The sequence below is a fragment of the Meles meles genome, chromosome 7 (genome assembly GCF_922984935.1).
Source record: "Meles meles chromosome 7, mMelMel3.1 paternal haplotype, whole genome shotgun sequence".
Classification (NCBI taxonomy): Eukaryota; Metazoa; Chordata; class Mammalia; order Carnivora; family Mustelidae; genus Meles; species Meles meles.
In genome coordinates this window covers 79,000,172-79,025,541 of record NC_060072.1, presented here as the reverse complement: position 1 = coordinate 79,025,541, position 25,370 = coordinate 79,000,172, and the positions used below count along the sequence as shown (strand labels likewise).

The window sequence follows — 25,370 nt, the reverse complement described above, 5'->3', positions numbered from 1 at the left end:
CTCCGCCATAGACTAGTGGAAAGCCTCTCATCAGTTGTGTCTAAAAGAAAAAGGCAGAGATTCTGTGGAGGGAAGTTTACCTGAGAATCAAGGACCAGCCGTTATTTGCTACAAAGCAGCCTCTCTCAAATTTGAGTTAGGGCATTGTTTGTTGGGAAACAGGCAGAGCTGGTTTTCTGGGATTTTTTTAACACATTAAATTTAAAAAGAAGATTCAGAAAAAGAGTTGGAAAGAAGAATTTATGGTGAAACAAGAGATTCATACTGCCCTCTCCTTCTCTGTTGGGTCGTCTGGGGGTAGGAGAGGTAGACAGAAAACCCTGAGATTTGCAAGTGATTTTGAATGTGAGATGCTGGTTCTGCTCTCCTGCTTACAGGTTACTGAGCAGCAGAATCCCAGATATTTCGAGTGCTGCCAGGGCCTGCAGACTGAACTGCTGTGAGATGGCCAAGAGACACAAATAAGGGAGAAAAGGGCAAAGTCCACTCTAGTTTTCTATGGGGATTAGAGATGCACAGAGAGAATGGTGAGTTTTGGGTTAGGTTCGGTAGTCTACAGACCATGACTGGAAGCTCTAACTAGGGATCAAATCTCATAAAAGGTATCCTGGCAGAATGAAGGGATAACACTGTAATGGGTCATAACAGCTCACTTGACAAAAGAAAGGAATGTGGCGTCCTATCCAGTAAGACTGTCTTCCTCAAAAAGCTGCTAGGGAGACTCCCTAGCTTGACCATGACCCTTAGAGGATCATGTTCCATATGACCGTTAGAAGCAGCAAAGGGCGTCAGCTGGATGTCAAGTGTCAAAAACAAACCAAATGTGGGCCTCAACAGCAGAAATCATACGTGTTGTGCAAGCCTTTTCATGAACTCTATTTCCAGCTATGAAAGAACCCCAGAAACAAGGTGAGAAAAGTGCCATTCCTATTTTGTTTTTTGAACACAATGTGATGCCAGCTTCCTTAGCAGCTGATGCCCTGTAGTAGTGCGTGTAACACTTCCCAAACATACAACTGGTGTCCAGTTAGATCATTACCACCTAAATTTACAGAATTGTATTTTCAAGTGTAAAAGAGGAAATTTTGTATTATTCCTGAAATTTTTTACCTTGTTGGTTTGAGCTCAGTGTTATAATTGTAATGAGTTTGAATGCTGATTCTACCATCTAAAATATTAGCTACTATTATATTATCACATTCTATCATCACAGTTACATTTAACTTTAACTTTCCCAGGTTTGCACTGCCCTACGTAGGAGACAACTGAGCTACCATTGCCATTGTATAAACTACAGCTCTGACATCAAATCTAACAAAGGACAAAAAGGAAAACATAGAGATGTAGTCATAGGCACTAAATAAATAAAACCCTAGCAGATCTATCTCCAAAATGACTTAACTTAATGCTCTTTTGGGTAAAAGGATGGTTCGATGTTAGGAAATCTATGGATGAGATTAATATGCACCATGGAGCAGAGAGAACAATTAAGCTGAGTACTGGGCGGGTCATGCATCCAGTAGACTCGTGCAATAGATAAAGTATGTGCTACTGACAACAGCCTTGGGAAGCACTCAAGTGTGAACCTCTACAAATAGCAGCTGCATACAAGTCGTGGGTCTGTAGAGGTATCTCAGGTTTAGATGGATCTAGAAATGTTAAGGTAGAAAATATCAAGGGTGTAAATACAAAAAGGAAGAATCTTAAGTTTTCATAGCTTATATCCTGGGAAAATATACACAAATATGGGAATAGTACAAAGCTATTGCAATAAACATTATTTCTAAATGAACATTAGAAAAATAACTTAGGTAACCATGAGAATTGGCCAAATTATATAAGGTATAACTTTAAAATAATGTTTTTGAAGAATTTGTGACATGGAAAGTTTCAAAATTCAACACAATGTAAGATATAGTGAAAAAAATAGGGTGTTAAAATTATGTACATATGACTTCAAAATATCTAAAGATGTTAATAAAGCTTATTTTGGAGATGTGAGATTATGAGTTATTTCTCTTGATTTCCAATTTTTTAAATATTTTATTTATTTCACAGACAGAGATCACAAGTAGGCAGAGAAGCAGGCAGAGAGAGAGGAGGAAGCAGGCTCCCCGCTGAGCAGAGAGCCTGATGCGGGGCTCGATCCCAGGACCCTGGGATCATGACCTGAGCCGAAGGCAGAGGCTTTAACCCACTGAGTCACCCAGGCACCCCTGTTTTCCAATTTTTTCAAAGTAAATGAATTCTTTAAGTTAAAGCACTCCTATTGTAGACATATTTTCTGTAATTGTTATAAAAATCTTTTCATTATCTCTTTTGTCATATGAGGAGCATTAAATGGCTTGACATCTTACAGATGTCAGTGGAGACCTAAAATTCAAATTTAAGTTTCTTTAGGTTTTGGGCAATACATACAAATGTATTCTTGCCTCACCATTTCTGAGAAGGAAACCCATCATTTCAAGTGTTTATGAAAATTTCTAAGCAATTTAAGTATTATTGACTGATAGGCAATTCAGTAATCAAAATGCAAATATATAGATTAGAATTTTATCTCCTCTCTTTGCCAATCTTCTGCTCAGAATAATATTAGTATGATAGCAGAAAATCATACCAGGAAATTTTAAAAGCAGATTATATTATCTACATATGGAAAAATCAATCTTAAAGTAGACACTAAATCAATAATTACATAGCAACTGAAATTTATCTATAGGGCATTATGCTGAATAATCTGTGGAGATTTGAAAGATGCAAAAGACAGAACTCTCTTCCCTTATAAGTTTTATAATCTCACTTGGGATATATATATATATATATATATATATATATATATATACACACACACACACACATAACACACACATATATATCATATATATGATATGTATATCATATATCATATGATTATATATCATATATGAAAAAGAAAATAATAAAGGTTTAGACTAAAAATTAAGAATACAGGACAAAGGGGGAAATTAAAATGTATTAAGTGTCTACTAGGTAGTGGGCACTGATCGGTGCTTCATATGTGTCACTTTGACGAGGCAGAACTTAAAAGGAAGAGGAGAAGCTTCCTTAGTGAACTTAAAAAGTCATCTAGAAAGAACTTCTTTTTGTTTTTTATTTCTTTTATTAGCATATAATGTATTATTTGTTTCAGAGGTACAGATCTGAGATTCATCAGTCTTATACAATTCACAGTGCTCCACCATAGCACATAGAGAGAGTCATTTCATTTGTCTATCCTGACCTAGTAGGCACCTATTTCCCTAAGGAAAGATAACAATAGCACCTTTTATGACCTGCTGAGTAGGTTTTCTAAGAGGTAATTTGGGGTCAGAGAATGATCACTTTGTGACTTAAGGTTACTGGAACCTCTTTGAAGGATTTCTGTTCTTGGTTGAGGTTGTTGGCAGGAGAGGATACCAGGAGCCTCAAAGGGATCACCATGAGGCAAGGGAGAGCATGGCCATAACCCAAGCTCAGAACCATGGTTTAGAGAATCCCGAGAAAAGGCTGAGGCTAGCAATCTTTCTCCTGTCCTGGCCCACAGTATGACACTGGACATTACAGGAACAATGGATGAGCTTCTTCTAGATGACAGATGGAATTACGAAGCCCACAAGTGTGCAGGGAATGATTTTAATCAGGACATCCCAGTAGCAGTGCAAAATCATCAGTTAGAATGTGCTGGGGATCCAGTTTTCCATAGTAGCTCCATGTGTACTGACAGAAAGCAACAGATGGACTTCCTTCTGTCTCCTTGGGATTTAGGAAGCAGGGTAGCCCATATCTGAAGGAATAGTCCTCTGGGAATCTTGAGCAATGAAAGTGGACACAGAGAAGACTTCAAGATAGAAACTTTGGTTTCCAGCTAATAAAGGCATGCTAATTCAAAGTTATGTAAAAAAAAAAAAAAAAAAGGAAAAAACTGCAGTTGAATTCCAGTTGTTTTTATTTTTTTATGGTGAGTAAAAGCTCAGAGAAGACTTATGCTATGTCTGAGGAGTCATAGCTGGTATCACAAAGCTAGGATTCAAACCAATTCTGTTTGACACTAATATTCTATCTCTACAAAAGAGATGTCACAAGAAAATAGATCCCATATCCCAAAAACTTCTGGCTTCTATTTGAGATATTTAGAAGTCAACCATTAATCTAATTGCCTTTAGCAGAGCAGAGTCTCTTATTTTTCTAGCTCCTGCCAGTTCTTTATTGTTGGGATTCTGCAGTTTCATTTTTATGTGTTTGGATGTAATTTTCTTGTAATTTATCCTGTTTCAGTTTCCTTGTCTACCAGGATATGACAATTAGATATTTTTCAACAATTCTAGAAAATTCTCTGCAATTACTTCTTCAAATATTTCCTTATTTCTATTTTCTCCATTTAGAACACTAACTGCCCATATTATATCTTCATTCTGTTCATCTGTTCCATGATCCATCCATATTTTCTCTGGTAATTTCTACCTTTTTTCTCCCTATGATGTATCTCTCTTTGATGCCTATTTCTTTGGATCACAAATTCTCTCTTTAGCTGGGTCAATTCTACTAAACTCTTCTTTAAGTTTGTAGTTTTGACTGTGATATGCTTCATTTCTATTAGATTCTTTTCCAAAACTTCTCATTTTTACACTCCCTAGTTCCTTGTTCATATTTCCAAACTTTTTTTTTCTTTAAATATATTTGGGTAGTTAGAATAATGCCCCCATCCCCCTCACTCACCCACTCCACCCCCCACAGGATGCCCATTACCTAATCTTCCAACCTGTGAGTATGTTACTTAACACAGCAAATAGGACTTCACAGATGTGAATCAAGGTAAGGTCACTTGAGATGGTGAGATTATCCTGCATTGTCTGGATGGGCCCAGTCTAATCACATGAGCTCTTAAAAACAGAAGAGAAAGGCAGAAGAATGGGTCAGTGAGATGAAATGTAAAAAGAACTCGACCACTGTTGTTGGCTTTAGAAAGATAAGGATGGGGCCAAGAGCCAAGAGGCTCTTGCTCTGAGCAGGCTTAAGCTCTTAAGCTTAAGCTTAAGAGCTCTTAAGCTCTTAGAGCAGGCTCTAAGCTCTGAGAACAAACTTCAGTTTATAATCAGCAAGAAAATGGAGACTCCAGTCCTTAGCAACCATAAGAAACTGAACTCAGTCAATAATTTGAATAAGCAGGAAACTGATGCTCCCTTGGAGCATCCAGAAAGGAATAACATCTGCCACTCTTAGTTTTAGTCCAATGTTAACCATACTGGAGATCTAATCTATAGAACTGTAAAAAAATAATTTTGTATGGTTTTAAACAATTCAGTTTGTAGCAATTTATTAGCAGCAGTGGAAAATTGTTCTAGATTTCAGTATCAGAAGTGAGCTGTTGCTGTAACAAATATCTACAAGTTGGAATTGATTTTGCTATCAGGCAGCTGGCATAGACTAGAAGAATTCTGAGAAACATGAAAAAAAGTCAAGATTTCTTTGAATAGACTGTTAACAGAAATATGGGTATTAAAGACTGTCCAAGAGGGCTCTGAAGGAAATGAGAACATGTTATTGGAAACCAGAAGAAAAGGGATTTTTTTTTTAAATAGTGGCAGAAAACTTATCAGGACTGTGTCGTGCAATTATGTAGAAAGCAAAGCTTGTAAGCAATGAATTTCATTATTTAGCTGAAAAGATTTCCAAGGAAAATAAAGGTACAGACTGATTTTTTCTTTCTCCTTAGAGTAAAATGTGAGAGAAGAGAGATAAATTGATGAAGGAGCTGTTAAAAAAGAAGGAACCAGGACTTGATGATTTTGGAAATTCTTAACCTACCTATATTACAAAGAGGCTAAATTTAAGAGATTATTTTGAATTTAATTTTTATTTAAAATTAAGAGATTAGTTTTCTAAGATTCTTCAGAAAGATCAAAAGATCAGAGTGTTTAGTAGCAAAAAAGACTCTTTGAAGAGATTAAGGAAGGGATCATAGATCTTAGATCCCCTTAGCCACCTCAGCAGAAGCCAAAAATAGCGTGGAAACTTCTTTGGAAAGATCTCTTCGTGAGCCTCTTATCTGATGGAGTGAATCTTGTGACATCCATGGAAGACCCCAGAGTTCTTAAGAATTTTCTACAATCAGAGATACTGCTAACTTGAACTGGAAGGGGTCAGAGAGGTATGATGTGAGAAAGCCTGCAATTGTTGGCTTTGAAGTGGGGCGGGGTGGGGTGGGGGGAACCAAAGCCAAGGCATGTGGTAGCCAACTGGAAGCTAGAAGAAATCCTCAGCTTAGAGCCAGCAACAAAGCAAGGAGCTCAGTCCTACAACCATAAGGAACTGAGTTCTGCCCAGAAGCCAAATGAATAGGAAACTGATCCAATTCTCCTCTGGAGTCTCCAGAATGAAATGCATCCTGCCTAAACTTTGACTATATCTGGTGACACTTGTACTAGTACTAGATTACTAACCTATAGAAAGGTAAGGTAATAAATCTTGTTGTTTTACAACACTAAGTGTGTGGTAATTTGCCACAGAACAACAAAAAATTAATACAATATTAAACATACTTCTTTTTTTTTTCAAATCTGATCATTCCAGTATAATATACCTTTGTAAAACTATATTTTCTATCATTTTTCCAGCCTTCTTTTAAGTTCATTTTTATCTATATGCTTTGTAATTTTTGAATTAACTAATTTAGTTCAAAATTTATCTTCAAAACATTGACTTTAGATTCATACAGCAACTTATTTCTTTTGCTCCTTCCCACTAACTATGAATCTGGATCCATTCTAAATAAATGGATGGAGTGTGTTGGATCAGGTGAATTCTACAAGCAAACCTCAGTGAAGGCTGGCCCAAAGTTCTGAACTGAAAGAGCAAATCTGTGTCACTTCACTTAGTGTCAAAGTCTAGATAAGCATGCTTTCTGATACACCTTCGCAGTGGCAGGTTTATTTCTTGGACACCCTTACTCTTAGAGTGTTGTCCTTAAGGATCCTGGTTTTCTGAGACATCCTTCTATTAGACTTGGGCTAGCCCTAGGCTTCGCCTTCTGTCCCCAGCTTTGGCCTTTGTTACTTCTCAGATTTGCTGCTTTTGCTTCATTTTTATCCTCTTTAGAGTCTTTATTTTCCTACCATCTCAGAAATGCATTTAAAAAGAACTGTTTTATAGTTATGCTTTTAGTTTTTCATTCAACAACTGACAGGAAAGGAACTCTATCTATATTTTTTAAAACCCACCCAAATTTATTTTTATAAATTAAACTAATACATTTCATTGCCTGTATAACACAGGTTTTATTACCTTAAGTAAAACTGTTAACAAAGTGATAGCTTTTCTAATCAACTTCTTAATATATTTAACAAGTAACATTCTTTTTTTCCCTAAAGATTTTATTTATTTATTTGAAGGAGAGAAAGAGGGCAGGGAGGAAGGGCAGAGAAGGAGACTCTCCACGGAGCAGGGAACCCACCATCGGGCTCCCATGGGTTGGGGGAGGCTCAATCTCAGGACCCTGGGATCATCACCTGAGCAGAAGGCAGACACCTAACCAATGAGCCACCCAGACACCTCAATAAGTAACATTCTTGATGGTACTGATGTCAAGAAAGATAAATAGCAAATCAGAGTCAATATGTTTCAAATTTTGAATTCCTACTTGCTAAAAATAGATTGATAGCACATTATGTGAAGACCCTCCTCCAGACTCAAAATGAAGGAAAAAAAATCACATCTTTTGAGAATCAAATTCTAAGAAATCTAAAGCCTACTGTTAGTCTTTGTACTAACTTTATATTTTTCAAAAATACTGATTAAGCTTAAATCTAAATTTAGAAAGTATATCTTCTTTTAGGTTTAGAAAGATCTATATTCCCTTGTTGATATTTATGAGCAGTCCTGATACCCTGAATCAGAAGTAATCCTATAGTTTGTGCTTCTACAGCAAGGAATTATACTATGCTATAATAACTTGTTTACACATTTTTTTTAACTAGACTATGATCCTCTTGAAAAGAAAAACTGTATCAATTAAAAATATTGTGGTAGGTCCAGAATTTAGCACTGAATTATGTACTGAATAAATATCTGACAAATTTAGTCTGAGTGAAAATGTTTAGCAAAATGCAAGAAATTTATAATCCTGTGGTACACATCACTTCAACTTGTACTTTTTAAACTAATTCTAAGACAAAACTCTCACAGTGTTATAAAAAATATTATAGTATGACAAGCCAGCCTTAGTGGGACATTGCTCCAAATGAATTAACTGGAGAATTTCCTTTCTTTTTTTCTCTACCTGTTTGTCATCTAATTCACATGTTTTATTACACAAGGAATGAAGTTTTTATTCTGAAAAAAAAAAAAAAAGTGATTTTAAATTGTATTTTACCTGAAACATTGTTAACAAGATAATACCCAGTAAAAGAAGATCAATATTTTCAGCATTTAAAATAATGTTTTATAGAGGTGAGTTTAAAGCAATTTGCATTTGCTTTCCTTAAAAAAAATTTAAGATTATATTGCCAAAGAAATAAATCCCAAACAAACAAAAACTTTGAGAGTTTAGAGAGTGACTACTATTCAGGTTATATCATCTCACATACATTTTTCAGGCTTCCATAACTATATTTTATTTTTAAAATGTTCAACTAAAAATGGTGTTTCAAATATGAGCCCCTAAAAGGCAACCAAATTGATAAGTGAGAAGTAAAACTTTCACTCTTTGTCAATAACACAATACTATATTTACAAAGCCCTAAAAACTCCACCAAAAAACTACTAGAACTGTAAATGAATTCAGTAAAATCTCAGGCTACAAAATCAATGTACAGAAATCTCTTGCAGGCCAATACACTAATAATGAAGCAGCAGAAAGAGAAATTAAGAAAATCGCATTTAAAATTGCACCAAGAAAATAAAATGCTAAGAAATAAATTTAACCAACCTCTACTCTCAAAACTATGAAACACTAATGAAAGAAATTGAAAATGACAGAAAAAAAATAGAAAGACATTCCATGCTCATGGATTAGAAGACCAAATATTGTTAAAATGTCTATGATACCCAAAGCAACCCACACATTTAATGTAATCACTATCAAAATACCAAAAGCATTTTTCACAGAACTAGAACAAACAATCCTAAAACTTGCATAAAACCACAAAAGACCCTGAATAGTCAAAGCAATCCTGAAAAAGAAAAGCAAAACTGGAGGCATCATAATTCCAGACTTTAAGTTATATTACAAATCTATAGTAAACAAAACAGACCCAAAACCAAACACATAGATCAGTGGAACAGAATAGAAACCCAGAAATAAACATAATTATATGGTCAATTAATGTTTGATAGAAGAGGAAAAAATATTCAATGGGAGAAAGTCTCTTCAACAAGTACTGTTGGGAAAACTGGACAGCTACATGTGAAAGAATGAAATTGGACCACTTTCTTACACCACACACAAAAATAAGTTCAAAGTGGGTTAAAGACCTAAATAGAAGTCTTGAACCCAAAACAGTCCTAGAAGAGAGCACATGCAGTAATTTCTCTGACATCAGCCATAGCTACTTTTTTCTAGATATCTCCTGAGGCAAGGAAAATAAAAACTAAATTAAGCTATTGGAACAACATCTAAATAAACAGCTTCTGCCAGCAAAGGAAACAATCAACAAAACTAAAAGGCAACTTATGGAATGGGAGAAGATATTTGCAAATGACATATCTGACAAAGTACTAGTATCCAAAATACACAAAGAACTTACACAACTCAAAACAAAAAAACCCCCAAATAATCCAAATAAAACTGGGCAGAAGACATGAACAGACATTTTTCCAAAGAAGACATATATATGGCCAAAAGATACATGAAAAGATGTTCAACATCATTCATCATCAGGGAAACACAAATCAAAACTACAGTAAGATGTCACTTCACACCTATCAGAATGGCTAAAATCAAAAATACATAACAATCAAAAAGATATAACAAGTGTTGGAAAGAATGTGGAGGAAAAGGAACCCTCATTCACTTCAGTAGAAATATAAACTGGAGCAACCACTGTGGAAAACAGTATGAAGTTTCCTGAAAGAGCTAAAAATAGAACTACCCTATGATCCAATAATAGCACTACTAGTTTTTCACCCCCAAAACACAAAAACATGAATTCAAAGGGGTACATGTATCCCTATGTTTATTGCACATTATTTACAATACACAAATTATGGAAGCAGCCCCAGTGTCCATCGATAGAAGAATGGATAAATGGATAAAGAAGATATATAATGGAATATTATTTTTAAATAATGGAATATTATTCAGCCATAAAAAAAGAATGCAATCTTATCATTTGCGAGGACATGGATGGAAGTAGATGGAGTAGATGCAAAGCGAAGTCAGTCAGTCAGAGAAAGATAAATGCCACATTACTTCACTCACATGCAGAATTTCAGAAACAAATCAAAGAAACAAAGCAATGGAAAAAAAAGAGAAAAATAGAAAAAAAAAGAAGAAAAGAAACACTCAACTATAGAGAACAAACCAAGGGTTACCAGGTGTGGGGGCAGGGAATGGGTGAAATAGGTGATGGGGATTAAGAGTACATTTATCATGGTTAGTCCTGAGTACTGTATAGAATTTTTGAATCATATATTGTACACCTGAAACTAATATAATGCTGTATATTAACTATACTGGAATTAAAATTAAAAACTTAAAAAACAGGAAAAGAAAATTTTAAAAAACAGCCCTATGTGCTTCTATTTTTATACTAATCCTTCCATTGTTATCACCCACCCTAAAGTCTTTTTAAAAATACATTTAATGAAATTAGAGCCCAATCTTCAACTTTTTTCTTCATGTAAACTTTTATGTCCTATAAGATATATGAATGTGAGGCCTCATTGATATTTCAGGTGCAAAAAAGTAAAACCAAACTCACTCTGTTCTCTAACAATATTCCCCTTTCATCAGTTTTGCAATTTTCTTTTTTGCTATAATATAAACTTTTGCTATATATATAAACTTGAAACCATTTTTGCTCTTCCTTCCCCTTTATTCTTTTATCTAACCTATCATGAAGACCTGTCATATTTGTTTGCTTTCATGTCTTCTGGTAATAGCATGCCTCTCTATTTACACTGCCTCTATCAGGATTAGGTTCTCATTTCATGACTTGAAAGGACTACATAATTTTCCATGATCCCTCCTAATTCTAGCATTTTATTGCTAACTGCTTTTTTTTTAACTTGTTACTCTGACCAGATTGTGGATGGTTGTACTCAACTACCAAAGTAAAAATCCAGCTTAGTATTTTTTAACTAGAGGACAATAGAGATGAAACTGGACTAATCACTTAGAATTATCCGCCAAAATAGGTCTATAACCTCCATCTGCTCTGGCTGCACAATTTTTATTACATTTTCCTCAAATATTCTTCATTCCAACTTGTCACTTGAGCATAGTGTATATCTAGATCATCTTTCACAATTTTGTTAAGTGGTCTCAATACTGCAAAAAATCCCCTCCTCATTGTCCTATCAATCCAAAATTCACAAAATGCTGTTTAACTCTTACATTCTCTAGGCATTTTATATAGTGGGAGAAAACCAAAACTTGGTGTTGGATAGACCTCAGCTCATAACCATGCCACTCACTATCACATGACTTTAGATAGGCCTTAGGCTTCTCATTATAAAATGAGATTTATAATAATGACAAGAATAATAATACTTTGGCTTCAAGAATTTGTGAGGATTGTATGACATAAAGCATTTCATAAAGTGTTTAGTAGAGTGCCACACTATAATGCTAAGTAAACAGTATTATTATTGTTGTTATTATTATTAATTCCATGATATGTCCCCATTACTCAGCTCACATTTGATAACTCATTCCAACATCTGTTAACTCAGCAACATTGAGCACTACACTATTTGGTATGAACATTTCTCTAATTGTTCTGTATGTTTGCACAATGATTTACTCATATGGGTATTAGCAGAAAGGACATTTATTAAGTAGTCATCAAGCAATTTATCATATGTTTTGATATTTTTTAATTTTTTATTTAAAATCTAGTTAGTTAACATATAGTGTAATATTGGTTTCAGGAGTAGAACTTAGTGATTCATCACTTACATATAATACCCAGGGCTCATCACAACTGCCCTCTTTAATACTCATCGCCCATTATTCCATCCTCTGCCTCCAGCAACCTCAGTTTGTTCTCTATAGTTAAAAGTCTCCTATGGTATGTCTCCCTCTCTTTCTTTTTTTTTTTTTCTAAATTTTTTAAAATTGAGAAATATTACAGAAAGTTAAAACAGAACCAATCAGTATCAATATCATTATTTTTATTCTTTAAAACACACACACACACACACACACACACACACACACACATACTCTAAGTAAGCAGCTTACCTTAAGATTGCTCTGAGTTCAGCTTCAGAAATGATCCCAGTTGGATATCTATAAATCAATAATTATGAAATTACAGTTAATTAGCTTGAAGGTAAAGATATTTTTACCTTATATGATTTTTAACATTTTTTACAAAAAAATTAGATGCATTTTAATCCTCTACGAGTTTTTGTTTGTTGCTTTGACCATTGCAGTCAAGTTTTAGCATATTTGTAAAATACATTTATAGAATCAGCAAACACTTTTAACTGAAAGGGATTCAAATTGTTATTGTTTGCAAAGCCTGTTGATGGTTCATAGCCAAAATATCCTCTTATTCACCATTACTGAACTGAACTAAAAATTAACATTTTAAATAAAACAGAGTAAGAACTGCTGAATCGGTCCCACTTTATTATCTGAACACTAAACTGGAATTTATTTTGGAGAAGCCTGTATATACACCATATCCAACATACATATACTGTGCATGTGTGTACATGTATATCTCATAATATGTATACATATTGGTAGATGGCACACTAATACTCATACAAACACAAATTTAAGGGAAAAAAAAACAGGTATAGCTAAACATTTCATTGAGGAAGCCAAGTACCTGGGTAAAATCAAATGGATTAAACCCAACCTAGCTTGGGTTTTAAATAAACTGATGTTTTGGTTATTTTAACAAAAGTAATAGCAACCAAAGTTGTGTGTTAAGTTTGATAGTTTATAGAATACTTTTTCACATTCTTGTTCAGGTCTTTTGTTGTTGTTGTTGTTCTTTTTGTTGTTGTTGTTCTTTTTTTTTTTAAATATTTGTTCAGGTCTTTAATAACCCTCATAGCCATAAATGTGTTCACTCCTAAATACTATTAGAATAAGCTTGGTCTAAACTGACACAGAGGTAATTACACAGAAAGTTGGTCCAATCAAATGCACATTCTGAAAATAGGCTTTCCAGTTAAAATACAGACTACGTCATGTTTCTTCATAAACAAAACAGTTGTAAAACCTACCTATTCGCATAGCAGAAGCTAGTCCTTTAGATTTTGAATCAAACATACCTATCCCAGAATGACAGCAGATATTAATCAGATAATAACTCAATACGTAACTGTATACCATATTAAATGTCATGAAGAAGGCTCATATGGTACTTTGAGTGCAATGGGGATCCTGAATTAGTCTGAGGGAATAAATAATATTTGAGCTGAGAATCACTGGATAAGACCGAGCAGGCAGAGGAGAGAATTTCCACTTAGAAGGACTGGCAAGTGCAAGGTGCTGATGCAGGAAGGGGTGTGGCACTGTTGAGAAGCAGGAAGAAGGCTGTAAGATTAAAACACAGAAATGGAATGTTGTGTAGGTGTGTGAAAAGCTGGTGAGGTTAGGCGGGGCCATAGCAGGTTAAGGAAAGTTAGTTTTTTGTTTTTTTTTTTTATGCATTTATTTGACAGAGAGAGATCACAAGTAGGCAGAGAGGCAGGCAGAGAGAGAGAGGGAAGCAGGCTCCCCGCCGAGCAGAGAGCCCGATGTGGGACTCGATCCCAGGACCCTGAGATCATGACCCGAGCCGAAGGCAGCGGCTTAAACCACTGAGCCACCCAGGCGCCCCGGAAAGTTAGTTTTTAATCTTACACATTAGGGGAGGTTAATTCAAGATTTATGCAGAGCAGTGAGGTAGTTAGATCTCCTTGATGGTAGCTCTGGTGAGGAAAGAGAAAGTAGAGGAAGAATATAGGAACCCAGCCAGGGGCTATTGCTCTAGTTCAAGAAGGAAGGATAGTGGCTTTGACTAGGTTATTTGCAAAAGAAATTGATAAAATTGGTTTGTTTTAATAAATTTTACGAGATAGATTATAATCATCCTCTCTCGCTTGACGGCAAGCTACAGGAGGGCAGAGTTTTAATGCATGTTTTAATGGTCATTCCCACAATACTTTGCACACAGTAAATACTCCAAAAAAGTTTTTTCATGAATGCATGGTAGGAAAAGAAGAAGAAATTGGTAAGTGTAAGGCAATTCATGAAAGGGCACTATTTACTATGATAAGAATTACTAGACAGGATCATGTTTGCAAGTGAAATCATGTGTTTAGTTTTGACAAATTGTATTTAGATTGCTTATTAGATATACAAGTGGAGATATGACTTAGGAAATTATAATGGTCTAAAGCTCAGAATAGAGAACTTGAGTAGAGATATAAATTTGGAAGTCAGAGAAATATCGATAACATTGATGCCATGGGAGTAGATTCAATATCTATGGGGAAAAATAGCTTAATAATGATAACTAAATTTTTGCAGACTCTATGTATCAGTCACTGTTCTAAGCATTTTATATGTTGCAATCCAGTTAATCCTTACAATAACCCCATAAAGAGTACTGTTTATTATCTCACTTTAAAAGATGAGAAAACCAAGGCACAAAGAAGTTATATAATTTGCCCAAACTCACACAACTAGTAAATGCCAGAACTAGGGTATGGTAGGCAGAATTCTAAGATAGCCTCCAACATGTCTAACTCCTGGTGTTCACACCATGTACAATTCTTCTCCTGTGGGGGGAACCTGTAAATGTGATGGGAAAGAATTCCCATGGTTTAGTCATTAATAAACTGACTTTGAATTATTCAAAATCAAAAGGGAGATCCTTATGGACCTGGCCTAATCGGTTGACCCCTTTGATGGAGATTGGGCCCTCCCTGACATCAGAGATTAAGACTGAAAGTGTGAGAAGGCCTAGGCAGAGGCCCACATGGTAGACCATTGAGAGCAGTTTCTTAGAGCTGAGAATAGCCCTTGGCCAATAGCCATCAAGAAAATGAGGAATTCAGTCCTACAACTACAAGCTGAATTCTGCCAATACCAGTGAGCTTAGAAGAGGACCTCAAGCCTCAGATCAGACTTCAGTCCTAGCTGACGGCTTGATCTCAGCCTGTTGAGACCCTGAGCAGAGGACCCAGATGAAAGTCACCCAGACTTCTGACCTACAGAACTGTAACATATACTAATGAGTATTGTCTTAAGCCATAAGTTTGTGGTAATTTGTTACACAGCAATAGAAAACAAATAACACATAGCCTGGGCTGCTAAAGTCTGGACTAAATTGCAGAAGGCAAAGGGGTGGGAAAATGAGAAGAAAGACTAATAATGACAGAACCCTGAGGAACATAGACATTTAAGAAATGGACTGTGGAAAATGAACCAATGGGGGAGACAAAGACTTTGTCTTTGAAGACAAAGAAACCAGGAACGTCCAAGAGAGTATGGCATTAGAGAAGCCAAGAAGAAGGATCTGTGTGGAAGGACAGAGACAGAGTGTACAGTGCCAATCAGATGAGGACTGGAGAACATTCACCAGATTCAATAAGATGGAAGAGGATAATACTGGCTTTCCTCTGGTCAATTAAAAAAAACATAGTTGGCATTTTAGAACGCCTTTCTTTTTTTTTTTTTTTTTTTTTAATTAAGGGGAAAAAAACCATGTGATGGGCTGGGGAGGAAAAAGTGTTTTCCAGACATGTTTTTATTGTTCAATGTTTTCATGAAGAAGCATTATAAGCCTCTTCCTCAAGAAGTAGACACATTTTATTAATTGCAGCAGGCTTGAAAAGTAAATCAATTAAGATGTTTTGTCACAAAATTGAACTTCAAGGATTAATAATTTCTTAAGTGACAAGGCAAAATTGCACCCAAGTAGTATTCTAAAGAATATTTAAACTCATGAGATGATTAATGAAAAATAGTAGAAAGAGGAGATCACAAAAGAGAGCATTCAATTTCCAAAACTCATTTATTTTAATCATTTGTACCACTACTCTACCATTTATACTATACTATTATACCATTTATACCACTATTCTAAGGGAAATTTATTCTTTTCTCTAAAAAAATATGAAATCAGATGAAGAAGCCAAAATGTAAGTAGGCATTAAACAAATCAATAAAGATCCATTTTTTACTATAATAGAGTACAACTGAGAAGACAATGTGTACACACAGAGATAATTAAATTTACGACTTTTTATGCTGCTATATTTACCCATTGATGTTGCTTTTGGGTTCTCTTGTACCAGTACTTCACTTTGGTGACAAATTTTATGGGAGGCAGGAATAACAATGACAACCCTCCCTTTAACCCACATAAAATAACAAAATAACAAGAATCAATACTTGTCTCCAGTGAAAGTCTCCAAGGAAAGGAGAGTTTACCCAGGATCTCTGACACATAGTCAACAAAGTAATGGGGCTATATTCAATGCCTCAGTCTGAACTGAGACTTAAATTTTCTGTTTTGAATGATCAAGACAGATGTACAATGGGATAGAGACCCAAGTGCGGGAGTATAGTTTTAGTGTGTCTTCTGGTGGCTTACGTGAAATTTTTCCTCCCTTTGTCTCATCCGAGGCTTTTGTCCCAGATATGGTTGTGAATTCACCTGTTCTTAACACTTTACTCATGTACTGGCTTAAGAGGCCTAATAAGTCATTGTTTATATCTCAAAGTTACCATTTGTTTTTGGCTGTTCACTTACATTTTAAGAATCTTGAATTTGTTTCACATCCAACTTATTTTCATGTATTGGGCTCCTACCTTTAGTTGTTAATGAACAAGCCAGCTCTTACTAACAGAGGTAACCTTACTAGTGAGCATATGATTGCTTTCTAGTGTAAGATAAAGCTTGATTCCTTAATGAATCACATCATCTTCATAAAGAAAAGTGACTTTTATTATCCTGGCATAAAATTCTTTAAAAAAAGAAAATTTCACTCATATGTGGAATTTAAGGAACAAAACAAATGAGCAAAGGGGGAAAAAAAGAAGCAAACCAAGAAACAGACTATTAATTATAGAGAACAAAATGATAGTTACCAGAGCATTTGGTCAATGGGGGGGATGAATTAAATAGGTGATGGGAATTAAAGAGTACATGTGTGATGAACACAGGGTATTATATTGAAGTGTTGAATCGTTGTATACCTGAAACTGATATTAAACTGTATGTTAACTAACTGGAATTTAAATAAAAATGTTAAGAAGAAAAGTCTACCCATTAGTGTGATCAATCAGTCATTCCAGGAAGTAGATCACGTATTCCTAGTCTATGAGTCCTGAACCTCTAACCAAAACAAGAAGCTTGAATAGAGTCCTTATTTTCTTTACAGCCCTTCTCTTTCAATTCGTGGAATTTTGAGATGAACCTTAAAATGAGGATGGGTCATTATTTTTCTCACAAAATAAAACAAAACACCACTCTCAATGAAAATATAAGACAAAGATAAGTATGAGAAATCTTCTCAAATTCTACTTTATATGTTGATTATCCTAGAATCATATTGTAGTTTCCCACAGAATTGAGAACTAAATAAATTCTTGGCTAATGTTTCAGAATTTTCATTTCAAACATTTCAAATCCCTACTGGCCTTAAACTTCAAAGCCTAATTATTCAGTTGATTCATTATCACTTTTCCCAACTGAATGTGCATGCAACAAATCCTTCCAGTAGTTCCGTCTTACACAAACTGTGAGATAAGTGACTCCTCATGATCTTGTCCAACCCTAACTTCCTATAATTTTCCCCAAACTATGTTTTTCAAATCAGGCTGTATTTACTCTATGTAAATACTCCACACTAGCTTCCCATTACTTCAAATTCTTTTTTTTTTTTTAATATATTGAGATTCTACTAGATAATTTTTTTTTAGATTGTATTTTATTTATTTACTTGAGAGAGAGAGAGAATAAGCAAGGGGAACAGCAGGCAGAGGGAGAAGCAGACTTCCCACTGAACAGGGAGACTGATGTGGGACTTGATCCTAGGATCCTGGGATCATGACCTAAGCCAAAGGCAGAGACAGACACTCAACCACTGAGCCACCCAGGTGTCCCTACTTCAAATTCTGGTATACTTGAAAATGCTGTTCATTTTGGTGAGCAGAGCTCCTGGTATAACAAGAGTACAGAGCATTTCCTATACTGATATCCATGTCCCTGTACTGATAAACAATAGTCCCCATAGTAGGTAACTTTAAAGCTTCACAAGATTGTGGGTCTACGATAGAATATAAAATGCAGACTACACTTTCGTCTGAAGCCTTTTCAGAAGAAAGATATATGATCCGGATTTGAGGAATCCAGACAAAATTCTAACTTTAAACTCCGTATATTTGCTCCAAAACTACAATGACTTTAGGGAGATTTAGATTTCCAGTTAAAATGAGCCCTCATAACAATGACAGGGGCAAAAACCAGAACTAGATTCCTTTCAACTATGCTTGTATCCTGTTGTACTTTGATTGTAGCTCTGTTTTGATATCAGTGGAAAAATCAATTTTAAAATCAATTTATTCTTTTAAAAAGGGATTTCAGACCATAAGAGACTATGGACTCTGAAAAACAACCTGAGGGCTTTGAAGGGTCAGGGGTGGGAGGTTGGGGGAACAGGTGGTGGGTAATGGGGAGGGCACGTTTTGCATGGAGCACTGAGTGTTGTGCAAAAAGAATGAATACTGTTACGCTGAAAAAATAAATAAAATGGAAAAAAAAAACAAAAAAAAAAAATAAAAAAAATAAAAAGGGATTTCAGTTCTGCTCCCATTTTCACTTAACTTTGGGGATCTACTGCATTGGATCCCAAAGAATTTTTTAACTGCTTCACCGTTAATAATAATGGAAAAACTTAACTTTCATGACTTGACCCCAAAACATTACAGGGGTGCCAGGGCATTCAGGCAGTTAATTGTCTGCCTTCGGCTCAGTTCATGATCCCTGAGTCCTGGGATGGAGCCCCACATTAGGCTTCTTGCTCGGTGGGGAGCCTGTTCCTCCCTCTTCCTCTGCTTGCTGCTCACCCTACTTGTGCATTCTCTCTCTCAAATAAATAAATAAAATCTTTTTAAAAAAATAAAACACATTACAAAGAATGTCTTGAGAAATGGCAAACTTCTTGGAGAAAATGTACTTATAATTGAGGTCCAATCCATAGCTATTGGTACTAAGGACATTGGAAACCTTGACAAATAATAATAATAATAATAAATTTCTAAAGTGTTGCTATATATTTTTGTGTTTGATAAATAATTATACCTTCACTTATAACTACATATCCAAACACCAGCAGACAGTTAGCTTTTAAATTGTAAATCTCCTTGGTGAAATTCTTTTAAGTGGCAGGTGAAAAAAGGTGAGGAGGGTTAAATTTTTATTCATTTTAAAGAATGAGAACACACAGAAGGAATTAAGTAATTTAAAAGAAACAGATGGGAAGTTGAGTATTAAATAGAATTTCTGAAGGATAAGTTGAATTAATTTGATATATTTTAATTAATGAACTTAATCTTTATAATAAGTGAGAGCTACTATTAATTGAGAAACACTTATTTACCAAATTTTTAACATACATTATTACATTAGGAATCTTGCAAAATAGGGATTATTTTCCTATGTGAAAGGCATGGTTTCAACCACTTGCTTTAATGAAAATAGGTACGAATAGAATTCCCCAAGTTCCAATCCAAATTTGTTTTCAACAAGGAACTGAGTCACTATGTCATCAAATAGATGTTTCTTCTATGAAATGGGATTTTCTCCACCATCACATTTTAATGTCAAAAGAAGGGAAAAGATCAGTTCTTAAAAGCTTATTTCTTACAGGAGACATTTTCTAGGTAATGCCAGTAAAATCTGGTGAAAATGAACAGGCTGTTTTGCCTTAGGGTTTTTTCATTTGTCTTGTTTTGTCTTTAATAAAACCTAAGGAACTATATGTGTTTAAGGCAGTATACTGCAAGTAGCTTCATTAATAAAATGTTCATTGTTCATTAATAAAAGATATTTTGGAAGAAAAAATAAGACTCACCATACTCCAGATCAGTACAATCTTTGTTGTTGTTTTTTTCTATGAATAGAATTGAGCAAAGTGGGAGTTCAAGTGAATTAATATTTTTAAAAGGTTGAAAAGGCAGGGGTCAGAAAACTTTATATGTAAAGGGCCAGATGGTAAATATCTTATGCTTGGTGGACCAACAGGTGTCTGACAACTACACAATTCTACCATTAGTTGGTAGATTGGGAAAGCAGCCTAGACAGCACATAAATGAGTGTGTACGGCTGTGTCCCAATTAAATTTTATTTACAAAAACTGTACCTGGACTGGACATGGCCCATGGCCTGTAGTTTGCTAACTCTGAAACAGGAGAATAATAAAATATGATCGTAACATGGAAACAGTGAAGCCCAGACATTTTCTCATAGTGCGTTAAAAGCCTTCTCATTGTTTTGACTGAATAGCTAGCAGCAACATTCAGATATGAATATTAGGTTCTAGGCTAGACCTTTAAATTGGAAAAACAGGGCAACTATTCCTTTAGTTCTTTTGGAGTATCCTCAAATGAAATATTCTCAAAGACAAAATTTCTTTTAAATTTTTTTTATTTATTTATTTGACAGACAGAAATCACAAGTAGGCAGAGAGACAGTCAGAGAGAGGGAAGCAGGCTCCCTGCTGAGCAGAACCTGATGCGATGCGAGGCTCCATCCCAGGACCCTGAGACCATGACCTGAGCCGAAGGCAGAGACCTTACTCACTGAGCTACCCAGGCACACCTCAAAGACAAAATTTTTAATGACTTATAGTAAGCTGTTAAAACCAACAGTATTTTCATCTTCTCTTTAGTGTAAAGAATTTCACAATCTGGCATCTTACAACTATGAGAGCCTTTGAAGGAGCAGACTTAAAACAACTGCAGGTAAATTTGAAATTTCTAATTATATATAATTTTTCCATACTTACCCTTGCTAAAAACTCTCTGAAAGAGATGGTGTTATAAGTCACCTGTTATAGGTCATGGATATGAAGTTTAAGGCAATCTGGTATATTACCAAGGTTATATAGATACCAAACTGTAAGGCCAGGATTTGAACACTGTATCATGTATCTAGAGCTACTATTCATGGTTGTGCAATTTATGTGCCCCTTAGAACATATCAGGCCATAGATAGTATAGATTTGTATGTTTATTATAGAAATTTTCCACAGGTGACAATAAATTTTGTCTTACAAAATCAGTATTATGACTCTTTTTAATGAAAGGATATATATTTTGGAAGCAACTTTTTGTAATTCACAATGATGTGCCATATAGAAAAGTTCCAATCCTGGGTTGACTCTAAAGACCTTGTTTGTTTACCTTATACCAAAGAATTCTGTGCCAGGACAGCCACCTGGAACATTACAAAGGTCTTGAGGGAACTCTGTTCCTACACGGCATATGTAATGTTAGCCATTTCCCTGCCTTTAAGTCCTGGGAATAGTTTATTACCATGATAATAAATACAGAGAATGAAAAAGGAGATAGGAATTAAAGATACTCTGAACATTAGAGCATGATTGACTAGATGTATCAATATATTATTGATTAAGATTGGGAGATAGTGTCTGGAGGAAGAAGGGAGATTACTTATTTTTAAAGTTCAAAGGATTCAGATGATGGAGAAATCAAAAAGGAGCCGAAAATATGTCCCCAAAACTAAGAGAGTGGTCAAGGCTAGAGTTAGGGATTTGGGTGTCATTTCTACGGAGATGTAAGAGCTAAAGCCAAGAGATGAGAGGACATACAGGTGGGAAGAATCTAGGACTGGGAGAGGTAGAAACTACAAGATGAGCCAAAAAATTAAAAGACAGAACACGTGTGATCAGAGAAGGGATATGACAAGTTAAAAGCAGGATCACTGAAGCCAAAAACAAATAAAACATGTGTTAATGAAGAGTTTCATAAGAATGTCTCTTTCTTCTGGGGTGTCTGGGGGGCTCAGGCAGTTAAATGCCTGCCTTCAGCTTAGGTCATTATTCCAGGGTCCTGGGATCAAACCCTGAGTTGGGCTCCCTGGTCAGGGGGGAACCTGCTTCTCCCTCTGCTTCCCTCTCCCTGCTTGTGTGCTCTCTCTATCTCTGTGAAATAAATAAAATCTTTTTTAAAAATTTAAAAATAAAAAAAAAGAATGTCTCCTACTTCAAAGAGTTCCAGGAAGATAAGAACTGTGCAGAAATCACTTCAGCTGGCAATTCAAGAGTAACAGGTGAATTCTGCAAAGTCAGTCTCAACCCAGTAGTAAAGGAAGGGGCTAGAATAGGGTGGGGGAGAAAGATGTAGAAATGGAGTGTATAGACTATTTTTTTAATCTAAACTCTAGAAGAAAGCAGAAAAGGAGGAAGAAAGGACAAAGATTTGGGGGTTTTTTTCTTCATTTTTTTTTAAAAGAATGGAAGCTCATTGGAAATTTTTGAAGTTAGGAAATATAAAAGTGGGGGATAAATAACTGACACCATGGTATATTACAGAAGACCCAAGAGTCCCAAGTCACAAATCACTAGTGGCTGCAAGTAAAATCCTGTCCTGGTTCTATCTATTTTTTAAAGCAGCTTTATTGAGATATAATTTATTTTAAGTGTAAATTCAATGATTTATAGTATATTTGCAGAGGTTTTGATCTCACATGTCCAGTAATTGACATAATCATAAGAATGCTTAGTCTTATCTGTCTTAGAGTGTTGCAAGAACACAGAACCTCATCATAAGAATAGAAATATAGGGGTGCCTGGGTGGCTCAGTGGGTTAAGCCTCTGCCTTCGGCTCAGGTCATTATCTCAGGGTCCCGGGATCAAGCCCTGCATCAGGCTCTATGCTCAGCAGGGAGCCTGTTTACCCCTCTGTTCTCTGCCTGCCTCTCTGCCTACTTGTGCTTTCTCTCTCTGTCAAATAAATAATAAAAATCTTTATTAAAAAAAGAATAGAAATACAAAACAAAATAATAGAGAAACATCAGTGTGATAAGCTGAAATAAATTACAGCTCATCATGCAGAATGAGGCAAATGCCCTAAATAGTTGCTTTTGTAGCCTTTACAATAGATAATTAATAGGCCACATTCTATGAATCAAGTAAGCTTTTGTTTTATAACATTAAGAATCTATCTAGATCCATAACTGACTCATAAAGTAACTATGTAGCAATATATTACTTATAGCACATTTCTGCCTCATTTGACCTCTAAGATTTTTTTTTAAATTTGCTCACTTGCTTGTTTTTGGTCATACCTCCCAAAGCAATTTCATACCATTTAAAATAGCCATTGTGTTAGTTCTTTGTGTTTAACCTCATTCTTGGGTTATGAAAACTTGCCTACAAATAACAAACATCATGTAACTATCTCTTTCTGTAGTCTTTTGTGAAATTCATGAATTTAGATATTTGCATACTTGGTTTCTGAATGATTTCCAGACTTACAGCATATTCATGCTTTACCTAAAATTGAGAGAAAAGGCTCTTCAAATATGAAAAAGTAAACAGTACATAAATGAAGATTAACCATGGTTCGTTCATAACATACCTATATACGTTACCTCTCATCAGGATATCAGATTACAGAGATGTAATATATACTTATTTTAATTAAAAATGTAACAGAAAGAAAAATTGTAGAGCTAAATCTAAACTACCCAAGTCTCTAAGTAATTATATCTCCCACCTAAAAACTACCCCAAGTTAATAGTGATCCGAAGGGGCACATGTACCCGAATATTTATAGCAGCAATGTCCACAATAGCCAAATCATGGAAATAACCTAGATGTCCATCAACAGAGGAATGGATAAAGAAGATGTGGTATATATATATACAATGGAATACTATGCAGCCACCAAAAGAAATGAATTCTTGCCATTTGCAATGACATGAATGGAACTAGAGGGTATTATACTGAGTGAAATAAGTCAGTCAGAGAAAGACAATTATCATATGATCTCTCTGTTATCATATGATCTCTCTGATATGAGGAATTTGAGAGGCAGGGTTGGAGATTATAGGAGGTAGGGAAGGAAAAAATGAAACAAGATGGGATCAGGAGGGAGACAAACCATAAGAGTCTTAATCTCACAAAACAAACTGAGGGTTGCTAAAGGCATAGGAGGGTAGGGAGAGAGTGGCTGGGTTATGGACACTGGGGAGAGTATGTGCTATGGTGAGTACTGTGAAACATGTAAGCCTGATGATTCACAGACCTGTACCCCTGGGGCAAATAATACATTATAAGTTAATAAAAATTTAAAAATAAATAAATAAAAATTTCCCCAAGTTAAGATCTAGAGAAGGAAACCTACCTAAAGAAATATATATTATAATTATAAAATTATTATAATTATAATATAAAATTATAACTTAATATTATTATAATACATATTTTAAAACCATTTAATTGACTCCTTCATTTGAATGAAGGAATAATGTTAGCCCTTTTTCAAATACAATATTTGTTTATGTGAAGTTATTAAAATAAATCTCTCCTTCATATAGTAGACAATGTCCACAGTAGACAATGTTCATGTAGTAGACAAAGAAAAATAACCACTTTCTTATTAAATATTAGAAAGAAATACATAAGACTCATTTTGCCTTCACCTGTTTCTCATAAATTTTAGTAAACATTGATTCTTTAAAAAGTTAAAGAAAGGTTAAAAAGAAAAGCTTAAAACTAGGAAAGTATAAATCTAATTTAAATGTTTCTATAACAAAAAATTAAATAATAACTAAATTATATGTTGAGATGGAGTGAAATGTGTGATTTCTATAAGTATGCAGAAATTAAGCTAGGTAGGAAGAGGTGAAGTACTTTTTCAAAGCGCTGACTTTCCCACCTTTTAGTTTCTGCAAAAATTTTCACAGGAGCTGACAATCACCACTAGTTTTTTCCTCCATGAAAGGAGATATTACTAGCTCAAATGCATTTTCTGTAATCATTTATTCCACTATATGCTGCCCTGTGAGATTGCAGATTTTTTCAGGGACGATAAAACTACTGACAGATTCATTTCTTCCCTTAATCATCTGAAAATGAATTCTCGTTTTTGAAATTCTCCTGACACAATAACCATTACTGCCTTCTCACAGTGCCATTCTAACCACACAAAG

General features: G+C 35.0%; 1 protein-coding gene across 3 annotated transcripts in view; it reads right to left on the bottom strand.

Moving 5' to 3' along the window:
* CNTN1 (contactin 1) overlaps positions 1 to 25,370 on the bottom strand; it is a 364,883-nt gene that overhangs the window by 265,416 nt on the left and 74,097 nt on the right. For all 3 annotated transcript variants that reach the window (XM_046011119.1, XM_046011118.1, XM_046011117.1), the window contains exon 2: positions 12,419 to 12,466. The gene's annotated coding sequence lies outside the window, so the exon portion shown is untranslated. The remainder of the gene's footprint in view (positions 1 to 12,418; positions 12,467 to 25,370) is intronic.